This window comes from Gekko japonicus, unplaced genomic scaffold (assembly GCF_001447785.1).
Source record: "Gekko japonicus isolate JY-2015 unplaced genomic scaffold, Gekko_japonicus_V1.1 scaffold3183, whole genome shotgun sequence".
Taxonomy (NCBI): domain Eukaryota; kingdom Metazoa; phylum Chordata; class Lepidosauria; order Squamata; family Gekkonidae; genus Gekko; species Gekko japonicus.
The window spans coordinates 5,276-16,254 of NW_015170370.1; the positions used below are offsets into that span (position 1 = coordinate 5,276).

General features: G+C 45.7%; 1 pseudogene; it reads right to left on the reverse strand.

Moving 5' to 3' along the window:
* Nucleotides 1-10,718, reverse strand: part of LOC107116333 — a 12,148-nt pseudogene extending 1,430 nt beyond the window's left edge.
* Between the last annotated feature and the right edge of the window lie 261 nt (nt 10,719-10,979).

Below are 10,979 nucleotides of genomic sequence, written 5' to 3' on the forward strand. Positions count from 1 at the left end.
ATAAAGAACAACAGCTGGTAAGCTCCGAGTTGGTGTATCCTCACTGCGAGGTCCCATGGGCCGGGAGGGGGGTGCAGAGGGAAACCCATACGGGCGGATTGGAGAGCCAGTGATGCAGCACTGGGTAGATGTGCCCACACTGCTTGACTGCTGCAGATGAGGTTGCTCTGCCATGCTGAAGCCGCAATCGGAGTGGCTCTGCCCACTCCCCCCGAGCAGTCTCCTGTTCCCTCCCTTGCAATAGTTGCTTGCAGGCCACATAAGAGCCCTGGATGGGCCGGTCCTGGCCCCCGGGCCTTATGTTTGACACCCCTGCCATAGACTCCACCCTCCAAAGCAGCCATTTTCTCCAAGGGAACTCATTTCTGTTGTTTGGAGTTGTAACCAGGACTGGAAAGACTTCTTTAACAGATTTTAAAATGGAAGAGTTACCAGGACTGAAGGGCTTCCCAAAAGCCGGATGTTTTCGTTGATCAAGCTCAGCAGTCTTAGAAACGTGGGATCTTCATAGTCAAATCGTTTGGCGAGTAATATCGACACTATAATATTGGCAACGGCACCGTTCATGATTCCAGTGTTCTCAAATGGCTTTCCTACACCAATAAACAAATCAGAGAATACTTAATTAGGAAAGAGCCTCACTATTGCCATGGCCTTTCACTGGCTTAGGGCCCCAGCCAGTGCGGGCACTGCTGCTCACTTGGATGATAAGGGGAGAACAGGATTAAAACCTCATCTAAGACCACGAGTGGCGTTCTTTCCTGCCACAGAGCTAGTTCTGTTTTTCCCTGTCTGTTCCTTGCCCCGCTGACACAGCTCTGACTCCAGCTCTGATCTTTGTACTCCCCACACTTTGGGCAGTCACTCTGAAATCTTTTTAAACAGCATAGAATCATAGAGTTGGAAGGGGCCATACAGACCATCTAGTCCAACCCTCTGCCCGATGCAGGACCAGCCTAAAGCATCGCTGACAAAGATTCATCCAGCCTCTTCTTGATAGCTGCCAGTGAAGGGGAACCAACCACCTCCCTAGGCAGCTGATTCCACCTTTGAACCACTCTGACCGAGAAAAAGTGTTTCCTAATATCCAGCCGATACCTTTCTGCATGTCATTTAAACCTGCTGCTTCGGATCCTATCCTCTGCTGCCAACCGGAACAGCTCCTTGCCCTCCTCCAAATGACAGCCTTTCAAATATTTAAAGAGAGCAATCGTCCCCCCTCAATCTCCTCGTCTCCAAAACATTCCCAGGGCCCTTAGCCTTTCCTCGTAGGGCTCAGTCTCCAGACCCATGATCATCCTTGTCGCTCTCTTCTGAATCCTCTCAATTTTGTCCACATCCTTTTTGAAGTGAGGCCTCCAGAACTGCACACAGTACTCAAGGTGTGGCCAGACCAAGGCAGTATACAGAGGAGCTATGACCTCCTGCGATTTTTCAATGTTATGGCCCTTTTGACACAACCCAAGACTGAATTTGCCTTTTTTTGCCACCGCATCACACTGACTGCTTATCCCACTCTTACCCCACTCTTACCCCAGGATCTCTTTCACATACACTGCTCCCCAGAAACGTATCCCCCATCCAGTATTTGTGTTTGACATTTCTGTGGCCCAAATGTAATACTGTGCATTTATCTTTGTTGAATTGCATCCTGCTTGCAACTGCCCACTTCTCCAGAGTATTCAAGTCTTGTTGAATTTTATCTCTGTCTTCTTGGGTGTTTGCTACTCCTCCCAATTTGGTATCTTCAGCAAATTTAATGAGTAGCCCTTCTTCCCCTACCCCTACTTATTCCAATGGAATAGCTGGCAGTGCTCCCTCTAAGCTGTGGAGTCTTGTGAGCAACAATTCTACTTTGTGAACTACTGGCATTAAAGTTGTGAGTTTATTATTATAATTTTTTCCTCCTTTTGTTGTTATTTTTTTCTCTCCTTGTGTTGGTACACTCACACACTTCTGTGTCTTATTAAAGGGGATGCTCTGCTTTTTTTTAAAGAGTTGTGAGCGAGCGATTTGGCTACTGTATAAATTCGTTTGCTCTGGAGCCACACTCTTCCTGAGCTAAGACAAATATGTGTGAGCCACAGGCTAAAAAACTGTGAGCTAGCTCACACTAACTCAGCTTAGAGGGAACACTGGTTGGGAGCCCTTCTTGTCAGCCTCTTCCTTCTTTTTCAGGACTCTGATGGGCTTGCTCAGGGTAAGATGGGGAGGTGTCGCTGTGATTGCCAGACACGACAGACAGCAGCTTCTGGAAATGGGAAGAACCTTTGGTTCCAGGACTCAATTACATTTTGAAGTCTGTGCATCTATCCAAACAGGGTTGAGACATGATACATACTTGTGTCTTTACCATTAAAAACTGATGCTGTGGTGATAGACTTAAGAATATAGGAACGTAAGAACAGCCCTGCTGGATCAGACCATTGGTCCATCTAGTCCAGGATCTTGTCTCACATAGCAGCCAACCAGTTCCTCTGGAGGGCCATCAACAGGGCATAGAGGCCAAGACCTTCCCTTGATGTTGCCTCCTGGCTCTGGGATTCAGAGGTTGACTGCACCTGAATGTGGAGGTTCTCCTCAATCACCAGGGCTAGTAGCCACTGAAAGACCTATCCTGTATGAATTTATTGAAGCTCCTTTTAAAACTGTTTATTCCTGTGGCCATCACTCCATCCTCTGGCAGCGAATTCCACATTTTAATTACTTCCTGTGTAAAGAAGTATTTCCTTTTGTTCGTCCTGAAAATACTGCCCACCAGCTTCTTTGGATGCCCTCAAGTTCTAGTATACTTGAGACTTATCGGGCTAAGAAATGTTAATCTAATATATGGATGAGGTACTTATACAACAAGCGTTCTTATACCTACACACTAATTATGGCTTTAACAAGTTTAATCTTAATGTAAAGAGAAGGTTGTACGCCACCCAAGGTGGCTTACAGAATAAAACATAGTAAAAACATCAAAAATTATTAATTTAAACCCAACATTTTAAAGAAACAACAATCAAAGCATAAAAACATAGACAATTGAACGGCTTAACATGCATAGGAGTTTTCAGACTCAAAACATACGCTATAAAAATAGTGTTAAAAGACCAGCTCCTTAATTAAAATCCTGGGTAAACAGAAATGTATCCTGGTACCTAAAAAGAGATTAACATAACTCCTCAGGGAACCTGGGAAGCTGTACAGACGGAAGTCAGGGATATGTGACAAACAATTCCAGAGCTCTCAAGCAACAGTTGCCGGAATTCTTTGGCGGGGTGGGTGGGAAGCCATGCCGATAAATCATTAAAAATCAATTCTTTTTGCAGTGGTGATAGAGCAGAAAAGAAAACACCAACCCACCTTCGTGAGATTCGAATCTCTTTATCAGGAAACCACACTCCTCAATAATCCTGTCCTAAATGTTCTTCTTGCCCATCCCGTAGTCCCGTAAGGTTGTTAATGTGAACCGCCGCATCACGCTCCAGTTCTCACCACGGGCAAAAAGAATACCTGAATGAAAGCGAAGGCAAGATTTCAGGTTGGCACGGCACAAGTGGGGATTCAGACCTGCGTCTCCCAGATACCAGCCCTATACTCTTCACCTCTACACCACACTGAGACGTTTTCCGCAGGAACGGCTCTCCCCGCTCCTGCATTTGTATTCCTCCAACGCTTTTGCTCAATTCCGCAGATGTTTCTGTAGTCCCAGGAGCAAAAACGCAGTTTGGCCCCTCTTGTGGCACAGCAAGGGAATTCCCAGAAACAGGCAAGTCTGATGCTGTGCCGCAAGAGAGGACAAACTGCGGTTTTGCACCTGGGACTGCAAAAACATCGGTGGAAACGAGCAAAAGAGGTGGAGAGGAGAGGGCCATTCCTGTGGAAAATGTCATCAAGAGTGTAGTGTAGTCTATACTTAGTGTAGGCCAGGTAGGGTTGCCAAGTCCAAATTAACTTACCTCAGGTGAGTCCCGTGCCGTCCCGGGAGTTCGTGCGCACTCCGCCGCAATGCCGCCACCCGGAAGTGACGTCATCGCGTTGGCACATTAGGGGCAGGGCCACTAGGATTCGAGGGGAAACCATAGAGTTTTCCCTCAAATCATAGAGCATCTCGCCCCCCAACGTGGCCAGCGTGATGATGTCAGAAGGGGGTGCCGGAAGGGGGTGGAGTTCCCCCCGGGGCTCGATTTGCTGGTGTCGGGTAACGGGCCTCTCGGGCAGGGGTTTATCCGCCCCCCAGGGGGACTTGGCAAGCCTAAGGCCAGGTCACACAAATGTCAGAGGTAATGGACAGGATTTCCCCTCATGACAACATTATCTTCCTGTGTTCCACTTCACTTCCCCACCCACAAGACAGTTCTTTAGCTCCTTGGATAAGATGAAGTGTTGAAGACGATGACCCTCCCCCTCCTCTATACAGTAAAAGGGTAATGAGGAGGACTGAGTTTTGTCACTCTCTCATCTGTATCCCCTATTGAACGCTGTTTCCAAACTAAATACCATAGAAGCCAGTGCAATTGTCTCCTAGTTTCATACTCCTCCCCACACTGAGTAACCTTGGGCCAACCACACACCGTAGCCTAACCTACCTCACAGGGTTGTTGTGAGGATTAAATGGAGGACAGCAGAACAATATAAGTTCCTTTGGGTCCCCATTAAGGAGAAAGGCAGGGTATCAATTAAGTAAATACATAAACCGATTTTATAGGCACGGCTCCTATAATTGCAGCTGAATTTTCTCACTGTCCGGTGTTAATCTTTATGCGTGAGAGAGATCAAAGGCTCCCATATGACTTCGCTCAGCCACCACTCCCATCTCCATCCAGGAGCCACATATAGATCCAGGAGCCACATTTGCCCTCTAGAGGCAGGTTAATCTCTGCCAGAATTCCCCCATCCCCTGTTAGTCTTCATTGGAGCAATTGGGGGGGGGGGAGGAAATGGGAGGAGAAACTTGGTGTTGCTCAGTACACTGATGCCGCTTCTGGGTGGAGACTCAGGATTGAAGACACATCAAGTGATGCACTAGAAATCTCCCTATCTAGGAGGAGGAGGAGGAGATTGGATTTATACCCTACACTTCACTTGAAGTCTCAGAGCGGCTTGCAATCTCCTTTCCCTCCCCCTCCCCACAACAGACACCCTGTGAGGTAGGTGGGGCTGAGAGAACTCTCTCTCCAGAACTGCTCTGGAGAGCTCTTGACTGAACCACGGCTTCCCCAAGGCCATCCAGCAGCTGCATGTGGAGGAGTGGGGAATCAAACCTGGTTCTCCCAGATTAGAGTCCATGTACTTAAACCACTACACTAAACTGGCTCTCACAGAGACAAATCTTTACCACAGAGACAAACTTTTACCATAGAGACTGGGGAAGTTCCTACAGCATTCCATGACATGGTGATGTCACTTCTGGGTCTCCCACCAGGAAGGGACGTAATGTTCCCTCTAAGCTGTAGAGTCCTGTGAGGAAAAATTCTACTTTGTGAGCTACTGGCATTAAAGTTGTGAGCAGGTGATTTGGCTACTGCATAAATTAGTGTGTTCTGGAGCCCTCCTTCCTGAGCCAAGACAAAAATCTGTGAGCCAGAGGCTAAAAAACTGTGAGCTAGCTCACACTAACTCAGCTTAGAGGGAACACTGGTTACCATGTCAAGCAATGCCAATTTCAGTTGTCTCCACCCCCTGCAATCTTTCACAATCTTTTCCAGCGAAGGCCTGGCAACCCTGAAGCCATGGCAGCTAAGCCTTGTGGTCCTCTTCTCCAGCCTCGTTCAGTAACAGCAGAGCAAGTTGCCAGTGCCTGCAAGGCTTCCTGAATTTCAAGTCTCTCCTAATATTTCCAGGTAGCCATACTAGTCTATCGCACTAAAGTAAAAGAAGTCCAGTGGCCCCTCAAAGACCAAACAAATTTATTCCAGCATAAGCATTTGGGAGTCAGAGCTCACTTCTTCAGATGCAGTTCTTGGGCAAACTTAATGGTGACTGGACTCTTATGAGAATTGGGGAAGTCATATAGGGCTTTCCTGGCTTGTGGGGCCATTTTGAAAGAGGCCTGGGTTTAGTAGATAAAGCAAATAGGATTAGGTGCTTTAGCTCCTGATTGGAGACTGAGGTAATAGAGGTGATAGTCCTCCCACTTACCCACCCGGGATAGGGAATTACCAGCCCCTGCTCCGATTTCCCACCACTGAGGAACTGAAGATAGAAGAAAAAATGGCACCCGCATAGTGACCCTCTAGGAATTTCCCCTAGTCTCTGTTGTTAAATCCACACAGATTATGGGAGGCAGGCAAGGGCATAACCCAGAAGTGACATCATGTCCTCCTCAAATCCCACTCCCCCCACTCCACAATATTTTCTAGTATTTTCTCAGGCAGCCAATGGTAAGTAGGAAGAAGAGGAGGTTTGGTGCCTTCCACCACAAGCAGTATTCCCTCTAAACTGAATTAGTGTGAGCTAGGTGCTGGCATAGGCATATAGATGTTACCTCCTAGCACTGGTTTTGAGAAGTTTAACTACTTATGAGCATGGAGAGCCTCTTCAGTTATTGTGGCTAGTAGCCATTAATGGATTTATCCTCCACCATTAATGAAATTATGTATCCCCATGAATGTGTCTAATCCCTTTTTGAGTCATCTATGCTCACGGCCATCATTACATCCACTGGCAGTGAATGCCACAGCTTAATTCCTCATCAAGTAAAGAAATATTTCCTTTCGTCTGCTGGGAATTTGTCAACCAACAACTTCATTGGGTTCTGAACTCATTCACTGAGTTCTAGTACTGTGGGAGAAAAAGTCCTCGCTCTTCATTTTGTCCACCATAATCATAATTTTAAAGTACGGCACGGAGATAAGCTAATTGCTACAGGTCTTCACAACAGAGCTGAAAAAATAGCCAATTACTCTTAAGCTATAGTTTAACTACCCTAGTTCTTTAGGTAGGGAATTTCTCCTACAACTTTCTGTTGCTATGCTTCATATATAGAGTTAGCCACAAGAGTAGGGTTGCCAAATCGAAAAAGCTTACTGGCGGGGGAGCATCCTGTCGCTCCGGGAGCCGGCCGGGGATGTGTGTGCGCGCGCACTTCCGAAGCGTCACCGGAAGTGACGTGACACGCTGGGGCGGGGCCACGCCATTTGAGGGGAAAACAAAGAGTTTTCCCCTCAAATGGCGTGGCCTTTAGGTAGAGAATTTCTCCTACAACTTTCTGTTGCTGTGCTTCATCTATAGAGTTAGCCACAAGAGGAATGGAGGGACCTCACCATAACCCTTCATGAATTCTTCAAACATTGGGATGACGGGCCTCCCAGCAAAGGCTTCGGCCTGGTTCACCAAAGCCTCCTTTACAGTCTCATACCCTGTCAGCACTACCATTTTCTGGGATCCCATTTGAAGGCTGAACACAGGCCCATACTCTTTGGATAACTGAGAAATAAACAAAGGGAGAAAAAGTGAAGAACATCATCCTGATCGTAACATCATCCTGATCTTCTGAGTCATTAGGTGTAAACAAAATCCCTTACAGAACCAGGAGAGCAATTCCTGACCAGTCTTGAACTCCTTGTGTCTGATTGTTTCAATTATTTTTGTACTGCCTTGTAGTCAAGGTAGGATATGAGCAGGGTTGCCAGCAGGCCTAGAGAAAAAAAAGTGTCCTATCCCTTTAATAGAGTTTTAACTACCAGGTGCTGTTATTTACCATCATGCCATGAAAATTTTCAGCCGCCCATTTGCACAGGGACAGGATATTTTTCTCCAGGCCTGTTGGCAGCCCTAGGTACAGATAACGCATACACAAATATAAAAGCCTCAGGTCTTTTTTTCTTCTGGGGGAACGCACTAGGATGGAATTCTGGAACCTCTTTGACAAAAATTCTTTAAAAAATGTTTAAAAGTTCATGAATTTTCAATATACAGATTGAAAACTTCATCTACCTCTTGAGAGTTCCGGCACCTTTTCCCCCAGAAAAAAAGCCCTGAGAATCATTTTAAAATATCCGTTTAAACTAGAAAAACAAATAAAAGAAAAAAAAGGTTTCCCTAAGGTCTCAAACTGCTGAACTACAGACCTCCTGGTCTGCAGCTCAGTGTCTTAACCTGTTAGCCACCATGGCCCCATAAAGAAATAATACAAGCAATTAAACCACTAGTGAAACACCACAAATACAAACATTAATGTCCTGTCCAGCGCCAGCTGCAGCTAGCCAACACCTTCTAGGTATGAGTCAACCCCTGACAAAGCCTTAAATCATCTTTATTTAACTTCACATGTATTCAGAAGATCATTTACTCACAATCAAGCTAATAGCTGGGTAGAGAAGTTACATCTTTGTGATCTAAGTCAATTCTATGGCCGTGGTGAGAAAGAGATGAGTTTACCCTTCTTCTTCGGGGTAAGGATAGACAAAGAAGCAGGAAAAGAGCAATAAAACTCCTATCTTTGCGGCTCTGAGCTCAGGAAATTACCCTAATGAGCCAGTCAGAGGGAACCTGCTGGGACCCCCCAGGTGCAAACACGCCAAGTATTGGAACCCTGCCATCCTGTAAAAAGTGATCTTTGGAGGCGAGGGGGGGGGAATTAGAAAAAAAGAGGGCCTCATGGGTTCCATCTTGGGTGGAAATGGGGGAAAACTCTGGAAGAAGCCTGTGGGTGAGCTGAGGTGAGAATGTTGTACATACTAGATTCCATGTCAAAAATGAAGTCAAATGAGGAGGAAGATCTATGTTTTATTTCAATTAATAACAAGAAAACAGACCAAATAGTCCATCCAAAATTGACTACTTTCTTCTCAGCATATTCAGGAGATATGCTTCAATTAACAGGAAAAACCACTGGACCCAATAACTCATCAACAATTGACAACTTTCTTCTTTTTCTTCGTCATCTTCTTCTTCTTCTTGAACATATTCTGAGCATATTCAGGAAATACATGATATTTTATACATGGACTGACATCATCAAGAAAACAATATTCAAAAAGCATAATTGGTTACAAAAGACAATGGTCATTTGAATAATAAGCCTCTGATTTGTCAGATGTAAAGAAACATATATCTACGTCAAATCTACGTAAAACCTAACTGTTTACTTAACCTAACCTAAATGATAATGGGCAAGGACTCTTCATATCCCAAACAAAAGTATTTTTACTGATACGAGACTAAAATCTTCTCTGACCCAGACATTGCAAGGTTTTGCCCTTAAGAACTACAGAATCATGAACTTTGTACCTATTATGTTGTCTGCTAACAACATTAGCATATTAGGCCACACCCCCGCGTTACCAGAAGTATGGTCATCCAGCCACACCCTCCTTTTGCTTCTTATTCTGTTTACCTTGTCTGTTGTCAAAACCTAGGGCTTTTTTTGTAGCAGGAACTCCTTTGCATGTTAAGGCCACACACCCCTAATGTAGCCAATCCTAATGAGTTCCTGCTGTTGGGTGTGGCCTATTATGTCAATGAGTTCCTGCTGGGCGTGGCCAACTCGGGAGCCAGCTGGAACTCCGTTCCTGTGTGTTCCTGCCCAAAAATAGCCCTGCTTAAAAGAGAAATCCATAAAACCAGGAAAAAATATGAATATGAACAATCAAGAAGAAAAAATCTATATTAAAAATCTTTATATTCCCATTCATACTACAAAAAAGTGCTGTGCTTTCTACTGCTGGAGAAGTGCATCTGTTCCAGCGAAGAAGGCTCCCCATGGAGTGGGCTAAGCAGTTGTGCAGAAGAGTAGGGCCAGGTTTCTCCTGACCCAGTTTTGACCCTGACAACCAGACTTCAGGAGTGGTGGGATTTGTTTTCCAGGTGAACCAAGCCATGATTCAGATTGGGACTACAGTACAGGGGGAGAAAGGGCTTCTGCTTCTCCCTACCGTTTCCCCAGCTGTTTTCTCAATGTTGTCTCCTGGGGCCACCATCTGTCCAGTGGGTGGGGCAAACAGCACTCCCTGCAGGTGTTTCAGGTTGGGAAAACAGTGCGGGGGGGGGAGGCTGGACCCCAGAAAGTGACCCTGTTGGGACATTTCCCTTCTGGGCTTTGTGATCAGAGCCCAGGTATTAACAGTACACCCCTAAACAGACTTTTCATTGACTTAAAACGGCCTTAAAAGAGCCTAGCGGCACTGTCTTTGACACAGCTCTGTTTATTATGGGTTATTTTCCTAACAGTCTTCAAAAGGCAGCTCTGGGTAAAGTCCACTAGGCATTTGCAGTAGTCATGGCTGGATGTGACCCTAGTGGGGATAAACTTGCCCAGAACTTGTTTTTCCCAGGAAAGGAGGCGAACTGTCAGTCCTGCCAGAGTTGGTAACGGGCACTACGAATGTCCCTCTTTAGCAGGGGATCTAATAGTACCCTCACATGACAAACTCCATATTTCAGGCGGACACAGCAAAGAATTAAAGGAGCAAGAATAAAACAGATGGTGTGTGACATTTTCATTATTTCACAAACTGCAGCCAGCACTTGGGGGCAGTCAGTGCCATCACAGTTGTCTCTGCCCAACAAGACGATCAATATAAAACATGGATCGACGAACGGCACGGGAACCACCACAACATAAGTTTACCTCAGACATGGTTCTGTAAGGCCTCTTCAGATCTATGAGGTGGAGGTTTCCAATGAGCGGGAAAGGTCTCGGTCCTGGGGGGGAATTTTGGTACTTGCCGTTCCAGAAATTGCCCATTTTCAAAAGAAGTGTTATCGTAAGGACAAACAGGAAAAATAGGGAACAAGTGATCCTGACTCAGTCTGATCGAGGAGAGTGTCTCTCGGCTAGAGGCGATGCAAAGAGTTACACAACTACACAATCGTTATATAAACAGTATGAATAGTTACATCAGACATTAACTGGTTTATTTGCTCTAGTGAATCAGTTATAACCACCATCCTCTGTACCAGAATGCCTCCTGGTTCCCTTCCAATGTCTTCTGCCTCTCAGCCATTCAGATTTACTCTTCCTGGGGTGGGCGGCATCTAGTTCCTCA